General features: G+C 36.6%; 1 long non-coding RNA gene across 2 annotated transcripts; it reads left to right on the plus strand.

Moving 5' to 3' along the window:
* The first annotated feature begins 889 nt into the window (after positions 1 to 889).
* Positions 890 to 22,563, plus strand: LOC111010388 (uncharacterized). 2 transcript variants are annotated; one of them, XR_015790193.1, is made up of 3 exons: positions 923 to 1,132; positions 13,857 to 21,552; positions 22,245 to 22,563. It is a non-coding gene; the product is annotated as an uncharacterized LOC111010388 (long non-coding RNA). The 2 variants fall into 2 exon arrangements; XR_002601348.2 differs by lacking the exon at positions 22,245 to 22,563 and having other exon boundaries at positions 890 to 1,132; positions 13,857 to 14,188.
* The last annotated feature ends 123 nt before the right edge of the window (positions 22,564 to 22,686 follow it).

Genomic DNA, 22,686 nt, shown 5'->3' on the forward strand with positions numbered 1-22,686 from the left:
TTTTGTGTATTACTAAAAAAAATAGTATATTTTGTGTATTAATAAAACTTAATTTCATAAACTTTGACTTTTATTAAATTAGAGAGTTTTTGTAAATTTTTTTATTGAGGGGGAGGAATAAAAGTTATGAATAGTTTAGAATTATACATTTAAATTTATTAAAGATTTTAATTAGACAAATTATTTATTTTAAATAAAAGATAATTTAAAAAAATGATATTTAAAAGTAAAAATAGGCTTGAAAATCAATCACATTACTATAAAAACCTATCTAAAAAAGAAAAATAAAAACTACGCTAAAAATAGTGCTACAAAAGAAAAAAGTAAAAATAAAATGGCAATAAGAATAAAAATTAAAATTAAAATTAAAAAGAAAAATAAATAATAAAATAATAAAAGTGCTCAAAGAAAAAAAAAAGAAAAGAAAAGAAAACAATAAAGATGCGCTTAAAAAGAAGAAGAAAAACAGACTGGGGCACGGATTTAAGTTGGAACGGGCAACCACCAGAACCTGTTACGTTTTGGCTGCAATGTCATATACTTCATTTGTATTTAACAGAAATTCAGGGGTGGTCCCCACGTGGAACCGCCTCTGATATCATGGCAATCCATCGTTCTACATCATTCTTATTTATGTTTTGGAGCAAATGAGAAATGGGGACAAGAAAAAAGAAATTTATTTTGGTTGTTTCCAAAATTTCTATACAATTTTAAGAATGTTATCAACAAATAAGAAACAAGAAATATAGTTAGTTGCAAGATGTATAGAGTTTTTTAAAGAAAATTGGAAATGAGAAACGGAACATTACCAAACGAATTTTAAATGACATCAGCGACAACGACACAAACTATTATACTATTTAAAAATTCAGAATTTGAAGGACTAAAAATGAAATAATTTTTAGAGTAAATTTTAAAATTGCAAGGACCAATATACAAATATAATTAGTGAGAAATGAAAATAAAGAAATACCAAATAAGGGGAGAGAGAGCAGAGAAGAGGGTCAACCATTGTCCAGAGTCTACAGCTTCTTGTTCAGATTCCAATCCGATTCAGAAGCTGAAACATGAGAAGAAATTATTTCCAAAGATCGCCACAACGTCGTTCGCCTCCCTCAACACAATAGCCTCCGTAAACTACTTCCCTCTCTTTTCTTTTTTCTTCTCTTTCTTCTTACATTTATATTGCAACTCTGAACACTACTTATTTCCAAGGGTTGATTATTTCCTGTTTGTTGCTTGATACAAAATGGTTTTGTGATCAAACTGACACATCAGCAAATTTACTTCCTTTTATTTTGATAGAAGTTTTACACCAAGCCTATTCTAACCTCAGCCTATTTACTATTTTTAGGTTTAGTACATGGGTTTGCCTTTGTATGTAGTTTTTACTGAACTGGAAGGTTATAGTGAGGCCATAAAATTTACAGAAGCTTTTTGCTCTATTCTTGTTTTTGGTATGTGAGCAGAGGGCGTTTTCTTCTTGAGTTGTTTTTTAATTAATGTTTGAGATATTAATTGAAGAGTGGATGTATGGTAGAACCACTATAAATCCATTGTGTCGTTTCTTACTCCATTTTCTTCATTTTTCTTGTTTGAAAGTTTGATATCACAACCAGGTTAGGTCGGATTTCCTACTTATCGATGATATTTGAAGTTGTTCGTTGCTAAGATCTTTTTCTGACTATTTAATATGGCCATGAAATCGAAATATTTTCACATTTATTGTTGATATCTGAAGTTGTTGTTGCTGGGTTTCTTGTTATTTTGTGAAATTAGTGCTGTGGTTGTGTAAATCCGACTTTAGTTTATGGAGGAAGAAAATGAGTGCACTATTGGTTCATCAAAAAGTCGCAAAAGCCATGGATGAGCCAGAAACCTTACTGGAAACACTTACTGAAGCAAGCCATGGATGAGCCAGAAACCTTACTGGAAACACTTACTGAAGCTAACAGATTTGAAATGGATGAAATAGCCTTTAGTTTGATTAACCTATATTTAGAGGATAATGTTCTTTGTCAAATCGATGAGGAGGATATTGCTGCAAAACTATGGGCTATGTTAGAAAATTTGTTCATTAGTAAGTCGGAGCCTAATAAAATTTATCTTAAGGAGTGGTTCTTTGGATTCAGGATGGATACTTCTAAGAGCTTGGATGATAACTTGGATGGACTTAACAAGATTTGCCTTGAATTTGCAAGTATAGGGGAGAAAATGTCAAATGAAAACCAAGCAGTGATATTGCTAAATTCATTACTTGAGAGCTACAAGGAAATTAAGTCAGCGATTAAATATGGTAGGGATTCATTAACTTTAGACTTAGTTCTGATCAAAAGATCCGGAAATTAAATCAGAAAAGAAAGATGCAAAAGTTCTTTTGACTCGTGGAAGAACATAACATAAAAATACAAGTCAAGGTAAACACGGTGGAAAATCTAGATCGAAATCAAGAGGAAAGGTTAAGAAATGTTGTTGTTGTCACAAAGAAGGACACATAAAACGATATTATTATATGTTGAAAGCTAAAATAAAGCAAGGTAACGTGCAGAGAAAAAAGAAGAAGGTAGTTCAGCAAACATACATGATAGTTATAATCAACTGAGGTTCTAGCAGTCTCAGATTATCGTTGTGAAGAGGAGTGGATTTTGGATTCTAGATGTTCCTTTCACACAAATCCTCATAGAGATTATTTCTAAGACTTTAGTGAATATGAAGGGGAAAACATTCTGATGGGAAATGATCAGAAGTGTAATATCAAGAGAATAGGATCTTTGAGGTTAAGGTTAGCTGATGGTATTGAAAAACTTCTTACGTTAGTGAGGTATATGCCTGGATTCAAGAGAAATCTCATCTCTCTTGGTACTTTGGATAAGGTCGGTGTTTTGAAAGTTTATAAAGGTTCGCTGCTAAAATTAAAAGGAGTTCTCAAGAATGGGTTATATGTTCTTCAAGGATGAATGATCATAGACTTTGTAAATGCAGTCATTGATTCAAAGTTTCAGAGGTCATCCCTATGGCATAAAAGATTGTGTCATGTTAGTGAAAGAGGTTTGAAAGCAACTTAAAAAAATAGAGTTGTTGGGTAAAGATAAAATTGGTGATCTTCTTTGATACGTGACAACCCAAGCATATTGAGCTACTCGAACCACAAGCCACTTGAATCCAATCGTATAGTTGGTTCAACCCGAAAGGCTAAGAGTTAGAGGGATTACCTTTGCAGTCGGTTACCTTAAACAGACAGAATACTCACTATGCTTGAGGCTAGAAACACTTCACGAGTTTGATGACCAATCAAAATCCGAGGGTAAAAATAAAGATTCCTAAGTTCAACCACACAAAGGAATCGATATTTTGGGGGGAGGGGGGCGGGGTTTGCACACGGTAAGGGAAAAACTCTCAAGCTTTTATTCAATTCAACATTCAAAAGATGCCTCAACATGGGGGGGGGGGGTACACGCTTATATATAGGCTAACGCCCATGACCTTTTAAGGAAAAATAACAAAATTGAAAATAAAATAAAAATTGATAAATTCCTAAAAAGTGCTAAATTTGCCTAAGATGAATTTAAAAATTGATAAATCAAAAACAAATCCCACAAAATAAACTAGGAAAATAAGAAGGAAATATTTTCCTTAAGTGGGATTGAGTGGACGGCAAGGCAAGGCTAGGGGAGAGCGTTGGCGCGTGCGGGAGTAGGGTTGGCGCTGGTAGGTGAGCGCATGGGCAGCGGTGCAAGGCATTGGGCGCTGATGGGTGTGCAGGGACGTGCAGACGCTGGGTTGGGTGCTGATGGCCTGCAGTGGCGCGCGGTTGCTTGGGGAAATGAGGCTCGCGGACAAGTAGGGGTAGTGCACATAGGCGCTGGGCAGACAATGGGCGCGCGGGTGTTGGGGTAGGCGTGGGCGTAAGGCGTCTGCAGCAGACAGTGGTGTGCGAGCGCTGGGGACAGACGTAGGCGCGCGGGCATGTGTGGCAGATAGGAGCGCACAGGGGTCGTTCCTTGTGAGGTTAGCGGGGCTAAGACGAGTGCGGCAGGGGGCACATTGTGAGGTTCTTGTGGCATGGTAGCGCGCACAGTGGCGTGCGCCTGACTGTGCGTGCGTGCGGGTGGCCTCTCGATGGGTTTATCCTTTAAGTGGGGCCGCTCGCTTGGTTTCTCTTCCCTTCCATGCTTCCTCTTGACCCTAGTACGTCCTTCATTGACCTTCAAAATAATAAAAATTTGTTGATGGGTCAAATATGATCGTATCATCTCTTCCTTCTGGAATTGGATTCGTCCTCGAATCAAGTTGTTTACCTACATCCAAACGAAGTAAGTTAATCCAATGATAAGCATCTATAGTAGGACTATTACCTTGATGAAGTTGAAAAACTTCATTCTCCTTTTTCTTCTCAAAGATCTCCACTTGATTGTCATGTTGGTTCTCCTCATATGGCTCGGCCTCTTGATGTGTTTGAGATCCTTAAGTGGGCAGCTCAAAAGAACTTCCTTGCTGCTCTCCTTCTTCTTCTTCAATTCTCCTCTCCAAGTATGGCATGACCTCGGGTATCGTCTCCTCAATATCCTGTAAAAACTCAACACAAGCACTAGGCAAAGTATTTCTTCTTTATTGAGTTAGGAGATCATTACCTTCATGTAGGTATAGAAGAAGCAATTGTGTAGCACATAGAACTCGCTTTATCTAGTCTCTTCTAGCCATGAGGGTCATGACTTTCTCATTGTTTTTAGAGGCTTTTCCTTTCTTTTTAATTTGAAGGTCAACAACTTCCTTTTCTTCTTGGCCTCCAACCTTCTTTCTTCCCATTTTAGTTCATCAATACGTACTTCTCTTGGAGAAAGAGGTACAACTGAGATTTTCTTACCTTGATGCTCAAAGGAATATTTATTAAGAATACCATCAAAACTCACATTTTTGTCAAATTGCCACGGTCTCCCTAGTAAGCAATCACTAGCATGCATAGGTACAACATCAAAAATGACCTCGTCCTTGTACCTACTTATGTTGAATGGAACTTGAACTTGCTTTTGGACCTTCACATCCCCACTATTATTCAACCATTGTAGGCTATAAGGCCGTGGGTGGGGTGTGGTGGCTAATTTCAACCTCTCCACTATGTCCTTACTAGCAACATTAGTACAACTCCCACTATCAATGATAACACTACATTTGGTGGAGTTTACTATGCACCTAGTATAAAATATGTTCTCTCTTTGTGTCTCTAAGGGCTTTTCCCTAAATTGCACATTGAGGTTCCTCCTAGCCACTAAGGCTATATCATTGGAATCCTCTTCTACTTCCTGTTCTTGACTACTTTCTTATTTTCTCTCCTCAACCTCTAATATCTCCTCCTAATCATCTCTAACTAGCTCTCCTTCTTTAAGTATCATGGCTCTTTGGTTAGGACAATTTTGGCTTATGTGGCCTACTCCACGACATTTAAAACATTTAATTTCACTAGTTCTAGTCTTGGAAATTTAAGGTTGGGTTTTGGACTTGGATGACTCTCCCTTCTCATAATTAGCTTTCGGTTTTGACTATAGGGATTTGCTCTCCACTTTGATACTAGTGGCCTTAGGGGTAGATTTGACATACCGTTTAGTCATTCGTTGGTTTTGTTCCTCTATTTTGATGGCGAGGTGTAAAAGTTCATGTCTTCATAATGTTGTAAATCAATTTTGTTAGCTATGTCCGGGTTAAGACCATCTAAGAATCGGGCCATGGTGGTCTCCACATCTTCCTCTAGTTGCAAACGGCTGATCAACATGTCTATCTCTTTGTAGTAGTCTTCAACTCCTTTGGTGCCTTGCTAGATTTTATTAAGTTTCCTTGAATTTGCTCTATGATAGTGTGTTGGCACGAATCTTCTCTTGATGAGTTCCTTGAATTCGATCCAAGAATCTACGGGTCCTTCGTCATTCCTCCTTATATGAGACATTACTTTATCCCACCAAGTTAGTGCATAATCCTTAAAATGGGTGATTGCGAGAATTACCTTCTTGCCATCATCACAGTTATGACATGCAAACACTAACTCAATTTCCTTCTCCCATGATTCAAACTATTCGGGTGTAGACTTTCCATGGAAGGTTGGGGATGTTCAACTTGATGCTCCCAAGGTAGTTTTCCCTTCTTGGCCTCTCTCGGTTGTGTTGGAATCTTCCTCTCCCTTGGCCAAGGTAGGCTCTTCTTTGAGGACCTATATCAAAAGGATCTTCATTGGCAAAATATTCATTTACAGAACCTACCTCTTCTTCCTTGGAACTGTCGGATATCTCTCTTGGACTCATTGATCTCCTTCTGTGTGGCAATTTTTGTGGCCGTTCCAATCCTTGAACACGTGTGTTCATCATTTATAAGGATTCGGCAAGATCTTCAAGTCGTTGTGTGAACCTTACAAAGGTTTTGATTTGAGCTTCCTTAAGTCTTTCATCGCTCACGTTGGCCTTGTCTCTTTCTTCTTGAGAATCATGAGACTTTCCTCTTGTTGCCATCGCTACACAAGTAGAGGCTAGTAATAATAAAGAAAACTCTTTCTCTCACTTCCTTACTTGACCTCTCGGCTTCCTCTCCTTTGGTAGGGTGGGTATTGGTGTGAATACCCTTTGGAGATGCTCACTTGAATGCTCGTGGCAAATTGGTCTTAGAACAAGTGAGTATAAGCCTACAAGCAACTTATACAAAGTACTTTTTTTTCTTTTGACTAAAGGTCAATGGTCTAAATGATACCAAAGACAATAATCAAATGGTGGCAAACAAATACCAAATGATATACCACAAGGAATTGATACAAATGATTCCAAATGATATTACAAGATGAATGAAGCAAGATATAAACAAGGATAGATAAAAGACAACCTTGAACCTAATGCTCTTGGTTCTAAGGACTCAACAACAATATGCAAAGTGATGTCAAAGCTAAACAAATAAAAAATATGCAATAAAAATCAATGAAATAAAAAATAAACTTTAAAAGATGTACAAAATCCTACTTATAGTGCAAACACATACAAAAGATTTTCTTACCAACAAAATAGTAACCTTCGCGGCAAGTAGGGTGACTTTGGGTGAGAGGTGCGTACTATGTACGGCTTGGATTGGGCTCCAGTGGCAAACTGAACTACAACGACTGTACTGAACGTATGTGGGCTGCCAAATGGTTTAGAAATCGTTTGGAGGGGGCTGCTCTCTCAAAGAAGTCTAGGGCTGGACAAAACAGAATCTCTCGGGTGGTCCAGTGGGCTTAGGCGACTGTCCTCCTTCTTTTGGGTTGTCCAAAATGGTCAAAATAATCCAAAAGTATTTTAAAATCAAATTATAAACAATATTAGGATTACTTGCCAAACATAATTTGATTTGGACTAGATTTGATGGCCCAAAGATTTTCTCCAAAATCGTCCAGCTTCAAATATGGAAAGTTTTCTGCCTGGATACCTTCTCTTCTAACACTGATAACTTTTGTTGCAGACCTCGGATGACTACAATCTTTATGTCTCTGGAAAGCTCTCTCAAATACCTTCAGTTTGACACCTGATTTGACTATAATCAATAAAAAGGTCAGAGATATATGAATGGTCAAAATTGGGACTCTGTTCTCTCAGCGGCTGCAGGATTTCCAGAAAAACAGTGTTTCTCGATAACTTCCAAACTTCAAATCGAAAATTATTGATTCTAGGTTCTCTGGAAAGCTAACTCAGAGATCTTTTGAATAATACTGATTTCACTTAATTTGGACTTTGGAGCAAAAAGATATGGATTTTTGAAGTCGGCTCTCGGTTTTGTGCTCTTTCAAGGTGTCTCTCAAATTTTCGGGTTCGAAGAAAAATTGATAACTTTGGCTATAGGACTCGGATTAAAGTGAAACTTGATTTGTTGGAAAGCTTTTGAGGTGCAGAACACAAACAAATAAGTTTTATACACTTTAAGCAATTTTCAAAATAAAAATTCTCATGCAATTATGATAGACAAAGTTGGCACGCGGAAGAATAAGAACAATGGATGAATTTTTTTGTAAAATTTTTTAATAAGGGAAAGTAAAGGCAAAGGCAAGAAATTTAAAGACAGAAAAATAACATATATCCTGGTCTAGAGCCTCAGCTCTGATACCAAATGATACGCGACAATCGAAGCGTATTGAGCTACTCGAGCCACACGCCATTTGGATCCAATCGTATAGTTTGTTCAACCCGAAAGGCTAAGAGTTAGAGGGATTATTTTGCAGTTGGTTACCTTGAGTAGACAGAATACTCACAATTCTCGAGGTCGAAAACACTCCACAACTTTGATGACCAATCAAACAAGCATGCTCTGAGTGTAATAATAAAGGTTCCTAAGTTCAACAACACAAAGGAATCAATATTTTGCCGGGGGGGGGGGGGGTTTGCACACGGAAAAAAAAAAACTATCAAGTTTTTATTCAACTCAACATTCAAAAGATACCTCAACATGGAGGGGGTACACGCCTATATACAAGCTAAAGCACATGACCTTTTAAGGAAAATAACAAAATTAAAAAGAAAATAAAAATTGATAAATTCCTAAAAAGTGCTAAACTTGCCTAAGATAAATTTAAAAATTGATAAATAAAAAAGAAATCTCACAAAATAAATTAGGAAAATAAGAAGGAAACCTTTTCTTTAAGTGGGATTGAATGGGTAGCAAGGCAAGGCTGCCGGGGGGGGGGGGGGGGGGGGGGGGGGGGGGGGGGGTTGGCACGCGCAGGAGCAGGGCTGGCGTTGGTAGGCGCGAGCATGGGCGGCGGGGGTGCTGGCCACTGGCGTTGGACGCTGACGGGCGTGCAGGGACGTGTGGGCACTGTGCTGGGTGCTGATGGCGTGTAGGGGCGAACGGTTGCTTGGGGAAATGAGGCAAGCGAACAGACAGGAGCGACACACATGGGCACTGGGTAGACAATGGGCGCGCGGGCGCTGGGGTAAGTGTGGGCGCGTGGCGTGTGCGGCAGACAGGGGCATGTAAACGTTGGGGGGTAGGCGTACGCATGCGGGCATGTGCGGCAGATAGAGGCGCATAGGGGTGTGGGGTAGGCGTAGGCGGTATGCGATGGGCGCATGGCAGGCAGCGCAGACAGGGATCGTGCACTGTGAGGTTCTCGCGGCATGGTAACGCCCGCACACGGGTGATATGCGCCTGGCTGTACGTGCGTGCGAGTGGCTTCTCGATGGGCTTGTCCTTGAAGTGGGGCCACTCGCTTGGTTTCTCTTCCCTTCCATGCTTCCTGTTGACCCTAGTAGGTCCTTTATTGGCCTTCAAAATGGTATAAATTTGTTGATGGGTCAAATGAAGTTTACTTCGTTTGGTGGGTCTTTCCTCAAGCTTCTCTTCATTGTTGGTGTACGTGGCATTTTGAAGTATTGGGTCAAATATGATCACATCATTCGTTTTTTTTTTTATCACAGTGTTCTTGGGAAGGCAGCGAAAGTTAAATTTAATTTAAACTGGAGGAATTATGGATTATATTCACTCAGATTTATGGGGGCCAGCTTGAGTTGCTTCACATGGAGGTGCAAAATATTTTTTGACCAAAGTTGATGACTACTCACACAAGGTGTGGACTCACTTGTTAAAAAAAAATGATGTTTATAAGGTGTTCAAAGATTAGAAAAAAAAACTCTTGAAAAACTATATATGGAGGAAAATTAAAGTAATTCAAACAGACAATGGATTAGAGTTCTTAAATGAGAATTTTAATTGTATGTGCATTGAATATGGGATTAAGAAGCATTTGACAGTGGCTTATACATCTCAGCAAAATAGTTTAGCTGTGAAGTTTAATAGAACTGTTCTTGAGCAGAGAACCGTTCTTGAGCATGTAAGGTGTATGTTGTCTAATGCAAACTACCAAAGGTGTTTTTAGGAGAAGCTGTAATACTGTTGTTTATATTATTAACAGAAGCTCGTCTTGGGCACTACAGATGAAGACTCAGAAAATATAGACAGAGAAACCCCTAAGTTGGATTACTTGCATGTGTTTGGTTATTCAACATTAGTTCATGTCAAGCATGATAAGTTAGCTCCAAGAGCTAAACGATGTATGTTCTTAGGCTACCATTCGAGTATAAAATGGTATAACTTTTGGTTGCTAGAACCGGTGAAGGAAAGTGTATCGCGAGTCGAAATGTTACTTTCTATAAAGCGGAAATGCCCTGGAAATATCAGTCCTGTGAGGATTTCAAAAAGGATAGGATTGTAACTATTCTTCTTTTGAAATTTTGACTGAACAATAAGGTACTTTAAGAACGTCTGAAACTTCAAGTGATGTAGGAACTTCAGGGTGTGGTTGTTAAACTACTGAGTATATTGAAATTTTTTCTTCTTCTGATCTTGTTGTTATTGATTTTGAACATACAAAAATTGATATTACTCAAGAGCAACAAAATGACCATCAACGTGGTTTAGTTGCTGATTATTAGTTAACCGGAGAAAGAGAAAAACAGGTAATTCAACCTCCTTTGAGATATGAAGCTGATATTACCGTGTATGATTTAAACTGTGAATAAAAATTGACTGATGTAGAACCCAATTATTATGAAGAGGCTGTTAATAGTGAAGAAAAAGATTTGTGGTTGGAAGCTATGGATAAACAGATGTCTTCACTATACAAGAAGGAAACTTGGGTATTGGTTGATAAGCATTTGTAGATTACAAATTGATTGATTGTCGTTGGCTTTCAGGATTAAACCCACTGTTAAGGGGAGAAACCTAGATATAAAGATAGACTTGTGACTAAAGGTTACACACAACAATATGGTGTTAATTATAATGAGATATTTTCTCTAGTGGTAAGACATACATCAATTCGAGTTCTTCTTACTTTAGTTAACTAGTTTAATCTTGAATTGGAACAGATGGACGTTACTACTACTTTTCTTCATGGAGACTTGGAAGAAAAGATTTATATGCACCAGCCCCCAAGTTATGTAATACTAGGTAGAGAGCATTAGGTTTGTTATCTTAAACGCTCTTTGTATGGTTTAAAACAATCGTCTCAACAGTGGAATAAGAGTTTTGATACCTTTATGATAAGAAGCTATTTTCGTAGAAGTGATTTTGATAGTTGTGTTTACATAAAAATAATATTCAATGATGTATCTACATATCTCTTGCTCTATGTAGATGATATGCTAATAGCTTTCCGTCTTCTCAAATTGCTAGTTTAAAACTTTTGCTTAGTCAGGAATTTGAAATGAAGGATCTTAGCTTTGCTAATAAGATTCTCAAAATGGAAATTCGAAGAAATCATGCTAGCAATTTGTTGTTTTTAAACCATTGAGATTATATTGATGAAGTAGTGAAACGCTTCAACATGGGTGGAGAAAAAGGTGTTAAAATTTCTCTTGCTTAGCATTTAAGAGGTCAAGAGACAAGTCCCAAAAAATTAAAACTGAGATACAAGGTATGTTTCATATCCCATATTCGAATGCAATTGGGAGTTTAATGTATGGGATGATTTGTACTCGTCCTGATATTACATATTCAGTTAGTGTTGTTAGTCGCTTCATGAGTATGCCTGATAAACCTCATTGGGAGGTTGTCAAATGGGTTTGAGATATATAAAATTCAGTCAAGGGCATGGGTTGATATATTAAAAATCTGAGGATAGTCTAGACATTTTAAAATATTTTGTAGATGCTAATTTTGCTGCAGACCTTGATAAAAGAAGGTCAACTTCAGGTTATGTGTTTACATTGATTCGGAATACTATAAGTTGGATGTCTAACTTTCAGCCAGTTGTAGCATAATATATTGTTATAGTAGATTCTGTGAATGAGGCAATATGGTTATCTTGATTAATTCGTGATATGCTTGGAATTATTATTCAACCATGTATATATTATGACAACCAGAGTGCAATTACTTTGTCAAAGAATCATATGTTTCATCATTGAATAAAACATATAGATGTTAAATTTCATTTTGTGAGAGATAGTATAGCATCAAAGAAAGTGAAGCTTGAAAAGATTTTTTCTTCTAATAATCGAGCAGATATGCTCACGATGGTGGTCTCAGGAGTTAGGTTGAGTTACCTATATTGCCTACTTAAAGTAGGCATTGGCTGAAAACGTTGATGGTTCGTGGTTTCGATCAATGTCTTAGGCTTTTTTTCAACAATTAAAATTTGCTTTGTATCACGAGGGTGATTTGTGAAAAAACTGAGACATCAACAAATGTTTACATCATTTTATTTTTTCTAAAAGCTTACACTCAGTCCATTTTCACCTCAGCCCATTTACTATTTTTAGGTTTAGAAACTTTTTGCTCTATTCTTGTTTTCGATATGTGAACAGGGGATTTTCTTCTTGTATTTAGCAAGAGGGTGTAACTTTTGCACAATTTTTTAATAGAAAGTTGAGATATTGACCGAAGAGTGGATGTACACCAATTTAGTGGAACCACTATAAATCATTGTGTTGTAATTACTTCATCTTCTTTATTTTTTTGGTTTGAAAATTTGATAGTTTTATTTTACAAGTTTCAACTTTCATTATTTCTTTTCTTTTTCTTGGTGATTCAATTTATATATATTATCAATTTGTTATAGGCGAATAAACATCCACCATTGACCAATTGCGTCAATTATGTGGGGGCCATTTAGAGCAGTGAAAAAGGTTAAAGCCCATCTCGACGAAATAGGTAAAGCTAACCTCCCACTCAACCCAAGAAATATTGGAGACTACCTTGACCAAAGGGGTAGAGATTATCAATTAACACTTAAGCCAAGAAAGATTATAGACCACATCGACCAAGAAGGTAAAGTTGATCACCTCCCACTTAGGCCAAGAAAGATTAGAGATCAACTCGACCAAGAAGGTAGAGTTAATCACCTCCTACTTAGACAAAGAGAGATTGGAGACCACCTCGACCAAGGAGGTAGAGCTAATCACCTCATACTTAAGCCAAGACAGATTGGAGACCACATTGGTGAAGAAGGTAGAGTTAATCACCTCCCACTTAGGCCAAGACAGATTGGAGACCACTTCGACCAAAGAGGTAGAGTTGATCACCTCCCACCTAAACAAGGAAAGATAAGATTGGAGACCACATCAACCAAAGAGGTAGAGCTAATAACCTCCCACTTAGGCTAAGAGAGATTCGGGACCATCTCCGCCAAGGAGGTAGAGCTAATCACCTTCTACTTAAGCAAAGACAGATTGGAGACCACCTCGGCCAAGGAGGTAAAGTTGATCACCTCCCACTTAGGCCAAAACAGATTGGAGACCACCTCGGCCAAGGAGGTAGAGTTGATCACCTCCCACTTAGGCCAAAACAGATTGGAGACCACCTCGGCCAAGGAGGTAGAGCTAATCACCTCCCATTTAGGCTAAGACAGATTGGAGATCACCCCGACCAAAGAGGTAAGTTGATCATGCATTTAGATTTTATGGAATTTTATTAATTGTGCATAGCTTTTGAGCTTATAATGTGTTCTTTGTTGGGTGATTTTAGGTTATTATATTTCCTATTGATTGTTGTTTAATATAAGTTTGATAGATGTATAAAGTTGGGCTTTATCTGATTGGAAAGCTTAGGTTTTTTTGGGAGGGGGATTTCTCATCCCTTAGTCTTAGGTTGTACCTCACAAATCTATATAATTTTTTGTTTCTTATCAAAAGAAAAAAAAATATGTCGAGTCTTGTTGTTGTTTTATACTGTAATGGCAGGAGCATATGGACCAAAATACTAGTAATAATAAAGTAAAAATATGTAAAAATATGTAAACAAATGCTATTTTATTGTTTAATTTTGTTTCTATGAATCAAAGATTGATTATTTATTTTTTAATATGAATGGAAAAATAATTTCATCTTACAAATATATTTTGTTTTCGCTTTTAATAGGGGAATGAAAGGATGACACACCTATAGTACTTATGAGACACGATTCGTATGGAATATATGTTTGTCTCAATCTTTTTGAACGAGGGACTTCTTAAAATGGATGTATTTTGGATTTATGTACTATTTTTTCCTTCATATATATTTACTTGAGAATATGGACTTATGTTGGTATATGTATTAGAATATTCTAAGAGTCTATGTGAGCTTTTTTTTTTTAGGATTATATAGTATTCCGCTTTTACGTGGGTTGGAAATTTGAGAATTCTATATATGTACTTTAAAATTTCTAATATTTTGTAAGTGTAAATATGAATTTACATTCTTCCACCTAATATTTTGTTGGTGTAAATATGAAATTACATTCCTCCACATGCATAATTAGTGTATCACACGTGAGTCAACCTAATAAAATATTGATTTCACTCATTAAAAAAATTATTTATTTAACTAAATTAGTATGTGCTTTAAATTTATAAACACATTATAGATTCGTTAAATATATTTTATTATTTATAAATTAGAGCAATTGTAAAAATATAAGATTATAAGTAATTATTATTATTAATAAAATAAGTTTAAAATGAAAAAATGATATAAAATATGAATCAAACTATCATCCATATATTGTATTAAATTTTAAATTAATTCATGTATTTATAATTTGTCAATCATCTCTTCCTTCTTGAATTGGATTCGTCCTCGAATCAAGTTGTTTACTTACCTTCAAACGAAGCAAGTTAGTCCAATAATATGTATATATAGTAGAACTATTACCTTTTTGAAGTTGAAAAACTTCATTTTCTTCCTTCTTCTCGAAGATCTCCATTTGATTGTTATTTGTGCTCTCCTCATGTGGCTCGGCCTCTTGAGGTTTTTGGGATCTTTGAGTGGGCAGCTCGATGTTGCTTCCTTCTCCTTTTCCTTCTTCCATTTTCCCCCCCTCATTTGGCATGGCTTCGGGCATTGTTTCCTCAATTTTCTGTAAAGACTAAACACAAGTGCTAGACAAGGCGTATTTCTTCTTTCTTGAGTTAGGAGTTCATTACCTTCAATAAAATATAGAAGAAGCAATTGTGTAGCACGAAGAGCTCGCTCTATTTCATCTTTTCTAGCCATGAGGGTCACGACTTTCTCTTTCTTTCTTGGAGCCTTTTCTTTCTTTTTATTTTGAAGTTCAATAACTTCATTTTTCTCGGCCTCCAACTTCTTTCCTCAAATTTTAACTCATCAATGTGTACTTCCTTTGGAGAAAGAGGTACAAGTGTGATTTTCTTACCTTGATGCTCAAATGAATATTTATTAAGAAAACCATCAAAACTCACTTTCTTATAAAATTGCCATGGTCTCCCTAGCAATAAATTACTAGCATGCATAGGTACAACATCACAAGTGACCTCATCCTTGACCTACCTATGTTGAATGGAACTTGAACTTGTTTTTGGACCTTCGCATCCCCACTATTATTTAACCATTGTAAGCTATAAGGCCGTGGGTGGGGTGTAGTGGCTAAATTCAACCTTTCCACTATATCCTTACTAGCAACATCAGTGCAACTCCCACTATCAATGATAACATTACATGGGGTGGAGTTTACTACACACCTAGTATGGAATAGGTTCTCTCTTTGTGCCTCTAAGGGTTCTTCCCTAACTTGCACATTGAGGTTCCTCCTAGCCACTAAGGCTATGTCCTTGGAATCTTCTTCTAGTTCCTCCTCTTAACTACTCTCATCTTTCCTCTCCTCAACCTCTACTTTTTCTTCTTCCTCATCATCCGTGACTAGCTCTCCCTCTTTGAGTATTATGGCTCTTTGGTTAGGTCAATTTCAGCTTATGTGGCATACTCCATGACACTTGAAACATTTAATGTCACTAGTCCTAGTTTTGGGAATTTTGGGTTGGGCTTTGGACTTGGATGTAGTTAACTTTCGGTTTTGACTCTAGGGATTTGTTCTCCGTTTTGTTACTAGTGGCCTTAGGAGTAGATTTGACATACCTTTTAGCTCTCTTTTGGTTTTGCTCCTCTATTTTGACGACAAGATGTAAAAGTTCATCCATGTCTTCATAGTGTTGCAAATCAAGCTTGTCGGCTATGTCCGGATTAAGACCATCTAAGAAACGAGCCATAGTGGTCTCCTCATCTTCCTCTTATTGCAATCGGCTCATCAACATGTTTATCTTCTTGTAGTAGTCTTTAACTCCCTTGGTGTCTTGATAGAGCTTATTAAGTTTCCTTGAATTTGCTCTATGGTAGTATGGTGGCACAAATCTCCTCTTCATGAGTTCCTTGAACTTTATCCATGAAGCAACGAGTCCTTCATGGTTCCTCCTTCTATGAGCCATCACTTTATCCCATCAAGTTAGTGCATAATCTTTAAAATGAGTGATTTCGAGAACTACCTTCTTGCCATCATCATAATTGTGGCATGCAAACACTAACTCAATCTCCTTTTCCCATGATTCAAATTCTTCGGGTGTAGATTTTCCATGGAAGGTTGAGATTTTCAACTTGATGCTCCCAAGGTAGTTCTCTCTTCTTAGCTTCTCTTGGTCTTGTTGGAATCTCTCTTCCTTGGCCAACGTATGCTCTTCTTGGACCTACATCAAAAGGATCTTCATTAGCAAAATATTCATTTAAAGTACCTACCTCATCTTCTTGAGAACCGTCGGATATCTCTCTTAGGCTCATTGGTCTCCTTCGATGTAGCATTCTTTGGGGCCTCTCCAATCCTTGAACTCGTGCGTTCATCATTTGCAAGGATTCGGTTAGATCTTGAAGCCTTTGGGTATATCTTGCAAAGGTTTGGATTTGAGCTTCCTTAAGTCTTTCATCGCTCACGTTAGCCTTGTCTCTTTCTTCTTGTGAGTCATGAGACTTTCCTCTTGATGCCATTACTACACAAGTAAAAGGTTAGGATAAACAAGAAAAAAATTCTCTTTCACTCCCTTACCTGTCCTCTCGGCTTCCTCTCCTTTGGTAGGGTGAATGTTGTTGTGGATACCCTTTGGAGATGCTTGCTTGAATGCTTCGTGGCGAATCGGTCTTAGAACAAGTGAGTATAAGCCTACAAGCAACTTGCAAAAATATCTTTTTTTTTTTTTACTAGTGGGTCAATTGCAAAAATATCTTTGGCTATAGGGCTCGGATTAAAGTGAAACTTGGTTTGTTGGAAAGCTTTTGAGGTGCAGAACACAAACAAACAAGTTTTGAACAATTTAAAGTAGATTATTGAAATAAAAAATTCTTTGCAAGAATGATAGATAAAGTTGACTAGTGGAAGACAAGAACAATGGATGAATTTTTATGAGATTTTTCGATAAAGGAAAGTAAAGACAAGACTTAAATCTAAAAAAAGAAAATAAACATATATCCCGGTCTAGAGCCTAAGCTCTGATACCAAATGATACGCGACAACCCAAGCGTATTGAGTTACTCAAACCACAAGCCACTTGAATCCAATCGTATAAATGGTTCAACTCGAAAGGCCAATGTCAGAGGGATTACCTTTACTGTCCTTAGCTTAAGCAGATAGATCACTCACTATACTCGAGGCCGGAAACACTTCACGAGTTTGTGACTAATCAAAAAAGCATGCTCCGAGGGGTTTAAACACGAAGGCGTAAGTTCAACCACACAAAGGGATTCGAAATTTTAGGGGTTTTGCACAAGGCAATGAGAGAAACACTTAATTCTATTTGTCGCAACGTTATTGCGATGCGGAGCGGCCGATGTCATCCCCTAAATGGTCTCTTTCGAGATATGAGTTTGGAGTCGCCACCAATCATCTACGAGGTGTGATTGGTCACCTATTTTAAAAACTCGGTCTACGAAAAATAGATTTTACATTCCAGAGTCGGCTGAGCGTAGGGAAGATGTTAGCATCCTACGACATTCATTCGAAAACGGTACCATATTTTCTAAAAAATTATCCTATTATTTTATTTAGTCCAAAAGAAAATTATTTATTTTGATTGACATGTCCCACGTTATATTAATTCACACTTTGTTATGAGTGGCACGAAAGCCATTAGAAAAATTTTATCACCTCATCTAATTTTCATCATTGTGGTTTTTGAAATAATTATTTAGTAGAAAGAAATATATTAATAAATAAAAAATAATTTTAGTGTAGGGCGCATCAAGACTTGAAATTGTGACATAAGAATCAATAAACAAACCTCTTACCAATGTGCCAACATCTTAAGATATTAATTTTTTTTATATAAATGTTTTAATATTTGAAATTTGTTAAAAAGAAACAAAAGTTTTCTTTTTTTATTTTAAAAAATATTTTATCTAAAATAGCTGTTTTGTAAAAATAATGAATATAAAAATAACATTAATTTACGCAAGCAAAGACTCAAACGTAAGACATGTGAATTACTCCTAAGAAACCTACCACTATGCCAACACCACATGATACAACCTAGCTTTAATTCTTATCATATAAATCTTTATTTTGAAATTTTATTTAAAAAAACAAAAATTAAAACTAAAACAAAAAAAAACTTTATTTTGTTTTAGATTTGAAATCCCTATAACAAACTTCCTTAAAACTTAAAAAAAATATTTAAAACAAACTTGTTCTAAAGAAAAAAAATTATACTTAAAACAAATTTGTTTTAAAAAAATTCATATTTAAAACAAACTTATTTTAAAAATAATCAAATCATATTTAAACAAACTTATTTTAAAATATATATATATATCAAATTTAAAACAAACTTATTTAAAAACTCATATTTAAAACAAATTTATTTAAAAAAATCAAATCATTTCTAAAAGCATTTTTTTATATCACATACTGCAGTGAGGAAATCCTTGTTGTGCCCGCGAGTCTGAAACTGTGAAGGAGCACTTGAGGTGGGAGTCAAGTTGCCGGAGATCTTGAGGCGGGTCTGAAACGTTATATTATTGTTGTCCGTCGGGATTATAGAGCCTTACGTCGCACTACTGTTTTGCGAGTTGTCGGAACTTGTGATTTCGGGGAACGTGTGCAGTCAGAGTATCGTCGGGGTCGCCAATGTGGGTGAAGAAGAAGAGAAGGTGATGGTAGAAAGAAAGAAGTGAATTTTTGTTCCTCTTCTGTATGGGTTTTTTGTGTTCCCCTCCTCTCCGCTACAGCCCTCTTTAAATACACCTAAAGATAACGGTAAAAAAGAAAAAAAGGCAAGAGAAGAGAGAAAAAGAGGGAGGAGAAGAAGGGAATGAGACACGTATGAAGGAAAAAAATTAAATGAGAGGAAAAAAAAACTTTTTAAATCTTAAAATCAATTAAATAAAATACTAAAAAAACAATTATTTTCAAACAAAATCTAATTTTAAAACTTAATTTGATTTAATTAAAACTTTACATTAAATTTTATAATAAAGTAATTTATGTTATTTTAAAATAAATCAATAAACATAATAAAATAATAAATAAATGAATAATAATTTTTTTTAAACGAAAACGAGCCAGACCAAATACGGTCTCTACACTATTCAAAAAACAATTCTAACATTCTTGGATGTGTTACAAAGGGGGACTACGCCTATATATAGTCTAAGGCCTTTGGCCTTTTAAGGAAAAACACAAAATTTAAAATAAAACTAAAATTGATAAATTCCTAAAAAGTCTAATACTGACCTAAAAGTGAATTTTAAAAATGATAAATAAAACAAATAAATGAAAGATAAAATCGAACAAATCTCCCAAGAATAAATGAAAATGATAAGGAAATATTTTCCTTATTTGGGAGGAGTGGACGACAAGGTGGCTGGTTACGCGTGGGGGCTGGGCAGACACGTTGGGCGCGGGCGGGGCCTGGGCAGCATGTTGGGCGTGCGCGCTGGGGTTGGTGCTGGCATGGAGGCGTGCACACAGGCGTTGGGGCAAGGCGCTGGCGTGCACGTGGGCGTGGGGTAGGGGCGTTGACACGAGAGCACGCGCGGGGGAGCTGGCACTTGGCGGTGGGGTGTTGGTGGCATGGGCAGTAGGATGCTGGCGGGCATGCGGTGCGCGTGTGTATGGGCATTGGTGGTGGCAAGGCGCGCGAGCGCTTGGGCACGCAGAGGGCGTAGCCGCGCAAGAGGTGGCTGCACTGGCGTGGTCGAGTGACAGCGTGCGCATGGCAGGACGGTTGTGAGGTTAGCGGCACGGCGTGCGTGGCAGGGGCACGCTGTGAAGTTAGCGACACGGTGTGCACGGTAGGGGAGCGTGCGAAGGGACGTAAGCTTGGTGCTTGCGTGCGGGTGGCTCCTCGATGGGCTTGTCCTTGTAATGAGGCCACTCTCTTCTTCTCCACGCTTCCTCTTGACCCTAGTGGGTTCTTCATTGGCTCTCAAAATAGTCCAAATTCGTTGGTGTGTCCGAAGTCTCCTTCGTTTGGGGGTCTTTCCTCAAGCTCTTCTTTATTGTTGGTGTAGGTGTCATCTTCGAGTGTTGGGCCAAATATGATCACATGAAAAACTTTCTAACGTATTGACTTACATTATTATTTTTTTAAAAGAACATAAGCTTGTTATTGTGATCAATAAGTTCACCAAACATTTGAAATAAAAAAAATACACTAATTATAAAAGAAAATTAACAAAAAAAAGCAAGAAAAACCAAAAAAACAAAAAACAAAATCCAATGCCGTAAAATTCTTTCAAATAAATTTCTCATTTGATAATTGATTGACCAATATTATGATGCAACTTTATAACAAAGTGGAATTGTAATGTCAAAAACTTAGGATTTGAGATACTAGATCCAAAACGTATAATCTTACAACTTTAATATGTCACCAACATTTCGAGATGTACTTGAAGATTGAAGAGTACTACGAGGGCAAGCCTAGGATTCGAGATATAAATCGAACATGTGCTTCCCCTTACAACTTGAATATGTCACCAACCTTTTGAGACATTTTTTAAGATTGAAAAGTTCTTTAAAGAGCAATGAATTGAGAAAGAAGAATGAATGGATCTCTAAGTATTTGTGAACATTGTAAAGAAGGCTTATATTTATACAGTAATAGATGACGAAAAGTTACAAAAGAAATTTCATCATAAATATTAAATTATAATTAAATGATTTTTTAAAAAAGTTGTAGGAAAAGCGTTTTGCATTCCAACATTTTATGTTCAATATATTTAGTATTATTGATAATTAATTGTCAACTAACTAATTAACTATATTTATTGTTGAGGGTGAAAATCGAATAGGACGCGTCGGCCACAGAGGGGCACAGGACCACTAATGGTTACACACCGTACCCTGCAGTGATAGGGAGAGACACGCCATTACACCTATGATGCGAGGAGCACGCCGAGCCCTGTTGCCTACCGGTGGCAGGCCATAAGCTTGTAGGTGGAAGCACAATCAATCAATTGTCGGGAGCGTACACCCCCATTAGGCGTTGCAAAGCACAACACCTCCCTACTATTTCAACAGTCGTCCTTCTTGGTCGGCCATCCGAGCATATAAAAGGGAAGGACCCCCACCTTCACCACGGAAGTAAAAAACCTGCAGTTATATCTGAGGTGTATTTTTCCTTTTTTTTTTTTTTTACTATGATTACTGACTTGAGCGTCGGAGTGCATTAGGTGGGACACTGCACTAGTTTCGAGTTTTCTGATTGCAGACTTATTTGTTCTCCGGTGAAACCGCTCATCTAAGGGACATGTGCACATCTTCGAAATTTGTGGTCAACATTTATAATCAACTTAGGTTAGCTTATGCTTACCAAATTACTAATGAATTTTGTAATTATAAATAAATGGTTATCTAATTAAAGAATGAGAGAAAAAAATTAATTGATTGTTGGAAATTAATTGGCAGTGACATGTCTAGTAATTTAGAAATTGAAAGAAGGTCATATTAGTCCAAAAATATTTGTCTATGATTGTCCTTTTTAATACAGTATAGATATAGATTGGACAACATGAGCTTAGCCAATAATTGCATGTCTCTGATAAAGAAGCCGTGAGTTCAAATCTACCCACCATAATACTTATTGTACTAAAAAATATATATACATAATATAGATGATGAGTCCAATTGAAATAATATTTAATACTATTTGTTACCTATATAAAGTATCTCAAATTTTTGTTTAAAAGATGCTATAAGAATATAAACAAAAATTCTATAAAAAGCTAAGTAAACTTTTCTATAGCATTTCTCAAAGTTTAGAAAAGTTTGTTACAACTTTTTATAAATGTGATTACTCTGGTTTACAAGGGTAAGGATAGGTCAATTTCATACTTTTCGACTATATTTTACTTAGAAATAGTTCTTAATGGGTTACTTTTATGTCCAATTTGTGGATAGTCGTTGTATTCTGGGTTAAACATGTAGATATAAGTTTTTTTTGACAAATAAAGATACAATTATAATAAAATTTATGTTTTTTTATGCAGAAAACTACACCTAGGAGCCACGTGTCACCCATGCAAAGAACTTGAATATTTGATAGCAAAAGATTAGTCAAACAAGTTAAGAACCATTGGATCTCCATGAAATTTCTCAACCATTGGATCTCCATGAAATTTCTCAATCATTCAACCAACTCGAAGTTTCCTATAAATTCAGTTTGTTTCTCCTTCATTTTCATCAAGCTTTCTATCGTTCTTGATCACCTTACAAGCTTTATTAGAATTTTTTATCAGCATAGATCAGTTTTACATTGCTCTTCATTTGACTTTATTTCTTTATTGCCTTCCTTTACTTTTTAATCAGAACTATTGTTATTTGTTCTTGTAATTTTAACTTCTATTTATAGAATTCCAGCATTGTTCTTTCATTCTTTACATCTCATTTCCTTCTTGTTCATCAATAGAATCTTACAATCACACATTATTT

The sequence above is a fragment of the Momordica charantia genome (assembly GCF_013281855.1).
Source record: "Momordica charantia cultivar OHB3-1 chromosome 4 unlocalized genomic scaffold, Mcharantia_2.0 BLBB01000004.1, whole genome shotgun sequence".
In the NCBI taxonomy this organism is placed as follows: domain Eukaryota; kingdom Viridiplantae; phylum Streptophyta; class Magnoliopsida; order Cucurbitales; family Cucurbitaceae; genus Momordica; species Momordica charantia.